Here is a 12,310-nt window from a genome sequence, read left to right on the forward strand (position 1 = left end):
CTTTCATGAAATGTCAGCAAGCCATAAATAACAAATTTATTCTCTCATCCTCCTTCAACAAAAACATGTTTCCCAAATATTCATTTATTCTTTTATTAAGAAAGTGCTCTTTATATAGTGGCTTTCAGAATGTGTTTTGCATTGTGTATTTTGTAGTGAATTTGGCAGCCAATTTATACACAGTAATGCGCACAATAACCATGAAGTGATTGACCAATGTTATTTAGGGAATTGTTGGCCAGGACACCGGAAGAACTTTCCTTCTTTTTCAACTAGTGCCATGAGATCTTTAACATACTTTTTCACTGGAAAAAGAAATTTGCGGATTGAGGTTTTAAAATTAAAATTATGAGGATTTTTGAGAGAGTAAATTGGGAAAACAATATTTCCACTGGTCAGTGAGTTGGTAACTGGGAGGCATCAATATAAAATAATTACTAAACAAGCAAATGAGAAGGTTAGGAGAAATTGTTTCATGCACAGAGCATAACTCTTGAGGGAGCCACCACGCACATGACGGGCTGAATGGCCTTTCTCTGTGCCATAATTGTCCATGGTTCTATCCTCCTGAGCAGGCAGATCGGACCTTTGTTTAACATTCATCCAAAGGTTAACACTTTCAACGTTACAGTGCTCCAGCAACTACATTGAAGTGTCAGATGTGATTGTGAGCTCAAAGTCAAGAAGTGGGGCTTGAATGCATAACCTTCTGACTCAGAGGCTACCTGATGATTCAGACTGATAACCCAAAAATGCCCAAATACTCACACTGATATTATAAATCCTTGCCACAGAAAAATACAGATCCGCATTTTCTCTGTCACTATTAATTGCACAAAAACATTAGTATGTTAGTTTGACATTTATAATATATTTGATATAATCCTGAGTGGTTGCATTCCAAGGCTAGCATTCTCATGGTTCCAATATGTAGCATCAGTTTGCTGCAGAGATTATTTTATTTGTCTTGTTTCTATTTTTATCTTTGCTTTCAATTCTTTTTATAACCGAGGAGCTGAAATCTCGCATTCGTTAAAAATTAACTTAAAGAATCATTTAACAAACTTTCTGAAGTAACGCCAACAATTTTTTAAAAATTCAGAAACCTAATTGAAAATGTATAGAGCAGCACCAGTTTATAAAGATTAAAATAAAAGTAAAATAAGTAACAAAAAGTCCTTTGTGGTGCTAAACATTAGCTTGAAAAGCCTGTAGATTGCACAAGGAGGAGAAGAAAGGAACCCAGTTTTGATGTCTGAAGCAGGAAAGTTAGAATAAGAGAGTATGTGATGTGTTTTGATTTCAGCACAGTGGGGATTTAGTGAGGAGGAAGAGTATGTGGCAAAACAAACTTCATGTGCAGTAATAACACTATAGTAATATCTGTGCATTTGATATAGCACCTTTCATGTCAGGAGGCTACTGAAAATGTTTCACACAAATGTATTTAATGAGTTATTTTATTTAAAGTGTCGTGATTGTATTTTCTAGGTAAATGTGGCAGCGAAGATGTATACAATAGTGCCCTCCAACCAGTCTTTAAGTGAATGATCAATTTTTTTCTGGTGGATCGTTGGCAAACAATATTGGGAGAAGCGGGGTTTGATTTCATATAGTCAAGGCTGACACTCTAATGCAGTACTGGGGGAGCGCTGCATTGTTTGAGGTACCGTCCTTCGGATTATTTCTACCCTACTTACATCTCTCTGCCTCTGCTCTGATCGCCTCATCATCCTGGGTGACTTCAACCTGCACTTCATCCCCTCCTGCTCCATCTCCTCGGAATTCTCCTCCCTGCTCTCCTCGCTCAACCTCTCCCTCCACATCAACTCTGCCACTCACAGTCACGGCCACCCACTCGATTTGGCAATCACCCGGGGCCTCAGTGTCTCGGATGTCACCATTACCGACAAGGCCATCTCTGACCACCACTTCATCTCCTTCACCACCTCCACCCCCCTCCCCACCTCCACCAGACCAACCACCATCTTCTACCGCCCCTGGAAGAAGTTACCCCCACAATCCCTAACCACTGCCTTGGAGTCCTCTGAACTCCTCTCCCTCTGGGCTTCAACCCTCACTGACCCCTCTTCTGCTCTCACCCTCCTCCACAACACCCTCTCCTCCACACTCGACACTCTTGCCCCCATCACCTCCCGTACTGTCTCCTACTCTCGCTCCTCCCCCTGGTTCACCACCCACCTCCGCTCACTGAAGAGCCAGGTGCAGGCCGCTGAACGCACCTGCGTCAAATCTGGCCTAATGGTCCACCGACAAATATGGCTGGACCTCCTCAAAATCTACCGCTCCACTCTAGCCTTGGTCAAGTCGTCCTTCTACTCCAGGATAATCCTGGAGGCGAAGAACAACCCCAGGCTTCTGTTTTCTACCACATCCCGACTCCTCCGTCCCCTCCCGCCACCCTGCGCAGGTCATCTCCTCCAACCTTCACTGCGAGGAGATGCTGGATTTCCTTGACTCCAAAATCAACAGAATCCGCTCCGCGGTCACTCCCCCTCCAACTTCCACCCACCCCCCACCCCTTCCCTCCTACACTCCGACTCCTACCCATCCTCCCCTACACACCTTCGAACCCGTTTCCCCACCCTCAGCCACCAAACTCATCCTGTCCCTGAAACCCACCACCTGCTCCCTTGATCGCATCCCCACTCCACTCCTTATCTCTCAGCTCCACCTCCTTGCCCCACTTATCACAGACATCATCAACCTGTCCCTCTCCTCTGGCTCTGTTTCCCATTCCCCTAAAAACTGCCATCATCACTCCCACTTTGAAAAACCCTCCCTTGATGCGTCGCAGCTATCAAGCTACCGGCCCATCTCCAACCTCCCCTTCCTGTCCAAGGTCCTTGAAAGAGTTGTCGCCTCCCAGCTGCGCTATTTCCTCTCCACCCGTGCATTATTCAAACCCCTTCAGTCGGGTTTCTGTGCTGCCCATAGCACAGAAACCGCTCTGGTCAAGGTCATCAATGACATCTTGACCATCTGTGACCAGGGCTCCCTCTGCCTCCTCGTCCTCCTCGACTTATCGGCAGCATTCGATATGGTCGACCATGCTATCCTTCTCCACCGCTTGTCCTCCCACCTCAACCTTCAAGGCCCTGTCCTTAAGTGGTTGAGGTCGTACCTCTCCCACAGCCTTCATTTTGTTTCCACAAACGGCTTTTCCTCCAGCCCCCGCACTGTCTCGTGCAGTGTCCCTCAGGGCTCTGTCCTCGGTCACCTCCCCTTCACCCTCTATATGCTCCCCCTTGGTGACATCATCCGCAGACATGGGGTTAACTTCCACATGTATGCGGATGACACCCGACTCTACCTTTCCTCCTCTACCCTCAACTCCACGACCACCGATGTCCTGACAGCTGCCTGTCCGACATCGAGTCCTGGACGAGAGACAAAGTTCTTCAGCTCAACGTGCGCAAAACTGAAGCCCTCCTGATTGGCTCACGTCAGCGCCTCCGCACCTCAGGTGCTGACAGCATCAGCATCCAAGGCTGCACTCTCCACCTCTCAAAGCCAATCAGGAACCTCGGGGTTCTGTTCAACCCTGAGTTGTCCTTTCTTCCTCATATCAGCTCCACAACTGGCACCGCCTTCCATCACCTCCGAAACATCGCCAGACTACGGCACTACCTCACCCCTCACGCTGCTGAAACTCTGGTCCACGCATTTATCACCTCAAGGCTGGACTATGGGAACTCTCTCCTCGTCGGCTTTCCCGGCACCTCCCTCCACAAGCTGCAGGTCATTCAGAACTCTGCAGCTCGTGTACTGTCCCGCACCAGGCTTCGGGACCACATCACTCCCACCCTCGCTCACCTCCACTGGCTCCCCATCCCCCAGAGGATCAAATTCAAGATCCTCATCCTCACCTACAAGGCCATTCACGGCCTTGCACCCTCCTACAACAACAACAACAACAACAAGATTCCATTTATAGAGCGCCTTTCACGTCAGGAGGACGTCCCAAGGCGCTGCACAGTTGGGTCATGACCCGAGCAGGGGGGAAATGGTCAGGGTGAGGGGAGGGAAGGGAGGGAGCGAGGAGGGGGGAAATGGTCAGGGTGAGGGAGGGAAGGGAGGGAGAGAGGAGGGGGAAATGGTCAGGGTGGGGAGGGAAGGGAGGAGCGAGGAGGAGGAAGAGAGTCGAGAGGGGAGCTGAAGGCACGGTCAAAGAGAAAGATTTTGAGACCGGCCTTGAAGGAGGAAAGGGAGGAAGCAAGGCGAAGGCACTGGGGGATGGAGTTCCAGAGCCTCGGGGCTGAGAGGCTGAAGGCCCGACCTACCTCTCCGACCTACTATCACCCTACCTACCTGCCCGTACCCTCCGTTTCTCTGGCTCCGGTTTGCTCCACATCCCCCGCCCCAACCACCCTACCATCGGTGGCCGGGCCTTCAGCCTCTCAGCCCCGAGGCTCTGGAACTCCATCCCCCAGTGCCTTCGCCACCTCCTCCCTTTCCTCCTTCAAGGCCGATCTCTTCAACCGTGCCTTCAGCTCCCCTCTCGACTCTCTACCTCCTCCTCGCTCCCTCCCTTCCCTCCCCTCACCCTGACCATTTCCCCTCTGCTCGGGTCCTGACTCAACTGTTCAGGGCCTTGGGACGTCCTCCCGACGTGAAAGGCGCTCTATAAATGAAATCTTGTTGTTGTTGTTGAGACGTTAAACTGAGGTTCCTTCTGCCTGTTCAGGTGAATGTTAAATGTTTCCATGGCACTATTCAAACTGGAAAAGAGTTTTTCTTGGTGTCCTGGCCAACAATCTCCGAAATAAAATTGGTCATTCACTTCATGGATGTTTGTAGGATATTGCTATGTATAAATTAGCTCCTGTGTTCACCTACAAAATATAATCACTGCACTCAAGCGAGAGACCTGGGTACGATTCCCGGCAGGGCAAAAAGTTGGGCAAGTTTCTTTGCACCACATGCCTAATAATAATCCCTCAAGAAAAAACAACAATAATTGGTCACTTCAATCCACGACTGTTTGTGGGACACTGCTGTACGCAATCTGGCTGCCGCATTTCGCCCACAAATATACAATCAATTCACTTTACAGTACATTCTGTGAAACGCTTTGAGACATGTAGAAGACATGGAAAGCGCTATATCAAATGCAAGGATTATTATTATTTTATAGTATATTATGTGAAGCGCCTTGCGATGTCCTTCTGATGTGAAATGTGCCAAATCAAATGTAAACTATTTTAGCTGGCATTATATACTTTTGTAACACTTTTTTGACATTTGCACGCTTCTCCATTTTTCACTTTTCTGAAAATAAAAAAAGTAAGCAACAAACAAAAGTCATTGGATCTATACAAGATTATTTACCTAGCAGTAAGTAGGAACCCGGTTGTTAGTCGATTGGCAGATTGTTTATCTGGGGGTAATAATTCCTTCAAAAATAATAATAAATTGATCACTTCAATCCACGACTGTTTGTGGGATACTGCTATGCTCAATTGGCTGCTGTGCTTTGCCCACAAAATATACAGTCAATTCACTCATATTCTATGAAGTGCTTTGAGACGTCTTCAAGATGTGATAAGGTGCTATATCAAATGCATGGATTATTATTATTATCATCTTTACTTATATGCTGGTAGAATGTGTTTGCAGAACGTTCAATGCCAACATTGCTTATTGGAGCAGAATGGCCTATCCCAGCCATGCTATGCCATCCATAATCAGATATTTCGTTGCTGCAGCCCATCTTACACAGTGTTACAGTTAACAATTGACCAAGGTATCTAGCAGGTTCAAGAACAGGTTTTGAACTTATGAGAATAAACAGGTGAGATTATTTTTTNGCTGCTTTTCTGGGTTATTTTCTTACACCTTCAGGTGCGGGGAGGGGACAGAGGTGGGAATTTTCACCATCATAGCTAGAATATCAAATCTCATGATAAATGTTGTTACTACTGGTATATTGTAAGTATTCCTCAACATTTGCATTTGCTTATATTGGACCTGTGTCAACCTGGCTAAATTGGTAGCATTAGTGCCTCTGAGCTAGTAGGCTACATACATTCAAGGCCCATTTGAACTCAACACGCCAATGCATTTCTATGGGGTGCACTGCATCGTTGCAGGTGCCTTCCTTTGGATGAGATGTTAAACTGAGATCCTGTCTGTCTGTTCAGATGGATGTTAAAGATTCTATGGTTATTTGAAAAGAGATGGGAGTTTCTCCTGGTTTCGTGGCCAACAATATCCCCAATAAAATTGGTCATTCACTTACTGATAGTTTATGGGACATTGCTGTGCATAAATAAAGTACACAATCACTGTCACTTTAGAGTAAATCCTGTGAAGTGTTTGAGTTGTACTCCGGTCACGAAAGGTACTATATCAAATGCAAGGAATATTAGAATTTATTATTTTACATCTTTTGCAATAGTATTCCTAAAGCTGTCAGAACTTACAGGTTTACAGGTAGTTAATGATTAAAGTATGTCATTTCTGAATGTTGTTTCTGTTTTAATAGGAATCAATATGCATACGGATGTCAGGCCTTCTATATCTGGAAAGGAAATGGCCTGGTGTCACCAGGATACACCTTGTACCAGGCTTTCAATTGCAGTAATCTTGATAGAAAAATTAATGCTTTACCGGAAGGCATTCCATTTCTTAGAATAAGGGAGTCTAGTTAGTTCCTTGTTACATGACGGCACAAAGATATAGATTTTAATGACTTCTAAATCAGAAGTTTTCCAGTTTGTTGGCATCATATGTTACCTGTAAACATTGGAAAAAATCCAAACCTTTGCTATTCCAAATAACTGTAGTTCCATCAAGATTTTTTTTAAAAAAGTGTACTTCACTAAGTTTTAAAGTTAAGAAGGTGCCCAGAGAAGGCATTTCTAACAGGGAATTTAAAAAAATTACCACAAAGAACAGGAATTTTAGAGAAGTTAATTTTTCATAAGCTTTGATCAGAGGTGGGGGTCAGAATAAAAGGGATCCTGCAGATTTAATTATGGAATATTTTCTGGAACTCCATCCCAAAGTCCCTCTGCCTTGCTCTTTCCCTTCCCCCTTTCTCAAAAATTAAACTCCAACATAAGAACTATAATATTACATGAACTCAAAAAAAAAATTCTATTTAGTTGAAATGTCTGACGAAGATTTTGCGATTGATATTTGCAATTCAGTTCCAGGGCTGATAATATACAGATAAATGGAAACATTTCCTCATCAGCAATAAACTACCAGTAATCTCCATTAATAATGAATGTGGCTCCAAGTAATGTTTCTAAGTGATGGTTCATTTAGTGAACATGAACAACACATCATGACATGAAGATTGCATAAAATATCACAGGCCTACTTTTTCATGTTGCCGGAAAGCATCCTGCAACAAGTCATGTGTGCTATGTGGTATAGAGACACTCAGTAATAATGTTTGTCTGTAACCTAGTGCAGTACTCTTTAAAGTAGAATTTTTTAAGAAAAACTGACCAGCTAAATGGAGAGAAATAAACCACAGATAATAATCCCTTCAAAAAACAATAATAATAATTTGGTTGCTCAATCCACAACTGATTTATTGAAAACATCTGCTTGGCTGCATCATCCTCCCACGTCCCCATGTCCCCTTCCACCCCACACAGATCATCCACACTGCCTTCTCCCTCCACCACGGCTCCTGTCACTCCCCCATTCTTATGCTCCTTTGGCCCCATTTCTCCCTCTTTCCTCTCAACCACAATCAGCCGGATGAAGTTCACCACTTGCTGCCTTGACCCCCTCCCCACCAAGCTTCTGGTCACTCAACTCTCCCTTCTTGGGCAACCTGTCTCTCTCCTCAGGCTCTGTTCCACTCCCACTGAAAATTGCTGTTATCACACCCCTCCTCAAAAAACCCACCCTCAATCCCTCTAATCTCTCACACTACACTCCCATCTCCACCCTACCCTTCCTTGCCAAAGTCCTGGAATGCATTGTTGCAGGTCAACTTCGGTCACACATGGTTTGAGTCCTAGTTAACCAACCACCTCCATTTCATCCCAGCAAATGGTTTCTCCTCCGCCCCCACCCGGTCACCTGAGGGGTACCCCAGAGCTCCACCCTTGGCCCTCTTCTTTTCCTCATCTATATGCTCCCTCTGGGCGATGTCATCCCCAGATACAGGGTAAACTTCCACATGTACGTGGGTGACACACAAATCTACTTTGCCTCCTCCAGCACCAACTCAGCTGGTTTGGCAGACATCAGGGCCTGGATGAGTGTAAACTTCCTGCAGCTGAATGTGGACAAGATGGAAGCCTTGGCTCCTGTCAATGTCTTTCTAAACTCCTAAATCTCCCTGGGCTCTCCCTCAGACTCACTGAACCAGTGCGCAATCTAGGCTTCTGGTTCGACCCCCCATATGTTCTTCTTCTCCCACATCCAGTCTCTTACCAGGATCACTTTCTTCAATCTCTGTCACTTTGCCCGCCTCCGACTGTACCTTACTCTGAGATGCTATCCTGCGTGGAGGGCACTATATAAGTGCACGTTGTTGTTGTTGTTGTTGATTGTGGGACACTGCTGTACTCAATTGACTGTTGCGTTTCGCCCACAAAATATCCAGTCAATTCACTTTAAACTATATTCTGAGAAGCGCTTTGAGATGTCTCGAAGACATGATAAGCTGCTATATCAAATGCAAGGATTATTATTATTATTCATTGCCAGTCAAACATGTCCCTTTAAATCTTTTAGGTTTATCAAAATTAATATTCAACGACTGGCTGGATGAAACACCCATTGATTGTTCTTGTTTTTGTTTATGCTGATATTTAAGCTATCATTACTCTTTATTTTTTCAGGACATTCCGTTCCTTCTTTTGTTTTGGCAATTGAGCATAAAAGTTATATGACAGTTTCCGTGTCGTTTGGAAAATGAAGAATGTTGTGTCCAAACGTGTGTGTTTATGTTGTGTATGTGTCTAAATAAGTAAATAATAAGTACTGTATGTAAAATTATTATACATAAAAATATTGACTAAATTGAACCTTTAAAATAAATTCTTCTTCTCACTGTCTTGCCTATCCAGGGTTCAAACTCCTATCTGGCTAGCCTTTCCTCACGCGGAAGTTCTGCATGAAATTTGCGGAATTTCATTATGGATTCTTGGTGGCTGATGTGAAAGGTGCTGTATAAATGTAAATTGTATTGTATTGCCTCAATCACTCTGTCTTGCCCCCTCTTTGCCCGTTCTTTAAATCACATCTGAAGATTTTCCTCTTTAACCGTGCCTTCGCTCTTTTTCTAGCTCAGCAACAAACCACACTGCTGCTAAGCACTTCAAGGTGCTCCTCTTGTGAATTGCGCTGTATAAATGCTGGTTGTTGTTGCTACATTGTATTGATTGCTTTATGAAACACCACCTATCACCAGACATTCCTAAAGAATGGCCGTTGAATTAAACACCATTTCCCAACTTCCGAGTAAAGGAATCATCCTTTTCACACTTTCAATAAAAGATATGCCATCTTGGATTAGTTTTTGAATTGTGGAGACTGAATTTTGAGTGCTGCAGCCCTTTGAAGCTTCAATAACTGGTAGAAGTACCGGCACATGTTTGTAGCTAATTGCCTGCATCCCGCTCCACTCATTAGGATACACATACAATAAACCAGGGTGGGTGTCAAGAAGGGCATCTAACCCCTCCATAACTCCTAAAGGGTTAAGTGGATTTAATATCTGACGTGATCCAGGTAAAATTAACTTTTCTCCAGGTGAAAATCAAAGCCTTAAAGTGAATCATCAATAAGAATCACATCATCCACATAAATATATTTAAATACTTTCAGATCAAACATGATTTCACAAGCCAAGCTACTTTTCTTAAGCTCACAAATGAATTCACTAAACTACATTCAAATAAAACACAGGTACAAATCTGTATGTGATAGATTAATGCCATGATAATGGTGCACGAAAATACAGTTTTTTTGTATAACTACATTAAGACAGTTGGTTAAAATTGCCTGAGACTTTGTTGACAAACGTGCTATTCCATCAACATTAATTTATGTCCCAACTAGTTTTATTCTGAGATTGGAAATTAAATAATCTTTTCAGGATAAGATTTCCTTTATTTTTGTATTTCGCCACCCAGAAGCTGCCAACCTTTAATAACAACAATACTTATGTTTGATGTAGTGCCTATAATGTCTCAAATTGTCCAGATTTATCACACTCCAGCTCATATGCACTCATTGCCGTATGAAGTCTTTGCAAAATAGTTATTCTTATTTTCATTTACCTGAATCTTTCTATCTTGGAAAATCTGCCGAAAAGATTGTCCTCCTTTAGCTGTTTATTCTCCTGACAATGTGTAACAACAAATTACGTTGGTGCAGCACCTTTGACATTGGTAGAATGCCTCAAAGACCATCTCTGGACACTTGATCGGGTGTGGGGGGGTTGGGGTGGGGGAAAAGGAGGGATGGAGGGAGAAGATGGAGAACACCAAAAACACTGCTGATAGGTCTTAAGGTGGGCAAGTAATATTGGGGGGAAATTTATGAGATTTCATAACTGTTACATGGAAGGTGTTACAAAACATTTCAGCCCATGGTATTCAGACAGCTTTCACAGATGTGTGTCTTGTGAGTGGGGTACTGGAGTATGCGTTTCCTTCCTTCTGGGTGGCAGCATCTGTTAGATATTTTTTCTAGCTGCATCCATGATACTGTTCATTTTACAGTGTTAATTATTTTTGTTCAGGATTTCTGCATCCATTTACTACCTATTTTGATTTTCCATACTCCTGCTGGCACTGATTGAGACTGCCCAGCTGTGATAGTTTTCAGGCTAAAAGGGGTGTGTGATTTTTTAAACAATATAATTTTCCTCTGGGATTCAAGGTTATCCATTCTGGCAACAATAATCATGCATCTGGCCATAATCATTTATGTTCTATAAAGTGGATGGAATGCTGGGCACAGTCACAACGCCTTTTGGAAATTGCAGAAGTTCTACATTCACCAGATCCCAGTCTCTGTTTCTGTTTCTGTCAAGCAGGAGTATAGCCACAGGAGGCTTATGAGGTGAAAAATTTCACCTGGTCTTAGCCTTAAGTCCATTCTGTGTTACAATTTAAGATGGGGGAGTAATGAACAAAATCCTTAATTCAGTTTTAATTTGGAACCCAATTTTCCGCAGTTCGTATAAAGAGCCTACTTCCAAATTAACACCTAATCTATAATATATAACAATAATTCTTGCAAATCTATTTTGAATTTTAAAACACAGGCCAAGGCTTGGTGGAATTTCAGGCCTCTGATACTCAGCAGGAGATTGGCAGAGGACAGCCTCCAAATGGAGTTCCAGGTGGTTGGATCTCAGGCATATCCTTTTGCACTTGCATGCTTTGCTATTTACAAATCAGTTTGCAAACCCACCTCACACATGCTATTTCATTGTTTCCTTCTAGTTTATATTGACAATGCAAATGTTGTTTTAATTCAGCTTGTTTGGTCAGAGAATCACTAACAATGACATTGTTATTCAGACCAGAAAGATCCAACAACAACAACAACAAATTGCATTTTCACGTCAGGAGGACGTTCCAAGGCGCTGGATAGTCAGGGATCCGCACCCGAACTGATGGTTGGGAACAGGAGGGGTGGAGGACGGGGAAGCTAGGAGAATGACCGAAGACACGGTCAAAGAGGAGGGTCGTGAGACGGGTCTTGAATGAGGCCAGGGAGGGCGCGAGGCGGAGGGACTGTGGGATAGAGTTCCAGAGGGTGGGGGCAGAGAAGCTGAAGGCCTGCCCACCAATGGTGGGGCAGGCAAGGCGGGGGACGTGAAGCGGACCAGAGCCTGCTGAGCAGAGGGAGCGGACAGGTTGGTAGGGGACCAGTTGCATATATAATATATTGTATATTACAATTCACACTGTCTGAGCTTGTTTTGTATACTGCATATTTGTCATCGATACATTGTCAAATGTACAATATAAAAGCAGCATTCAATAGATATCAATTTCCTTCCAATAATAAAAAGATGGGAAGTCTCCAGCTATGCACACGTATTTATTTATGCCAGCATGACTGACGAAAGTACAGCAAAACATTTTGACAAACTTACACTCCTCTGTGATAAGCAGTTTAAAATTTACAATAGTTGTCAATGATTATCTGTGGAATGTTTAATACTGAAAATGTTTTGTTAAATTATTCCATTTTATGGTATTTTCAGTTTTTATAGAAGTTTGAAGGGGTACAGGTTTAAGGCGAGACAATGGGATTAAATGAACATCTCTGCTCTCAGAGCTAGTGTAGACTCGAT

Source organism: Callorhinchus milii, unplaced genomic scaffold, assembly GCF_018977255.1.
Source record: "Callorhinchus milii isolate IMCB2004 unplaced genomic scaffold, IMCB_Cmil_1.0 Scaffold4, whole genome shotgun sequence".
In the NCBI taxonomy this organism is placed as follows: Eukaryota; Metazoa; Chordata; class Chondrichthyes; order Chimaeriformes; family Callorhinchidae; genus Callorhinchus; species Callorhinchus milii.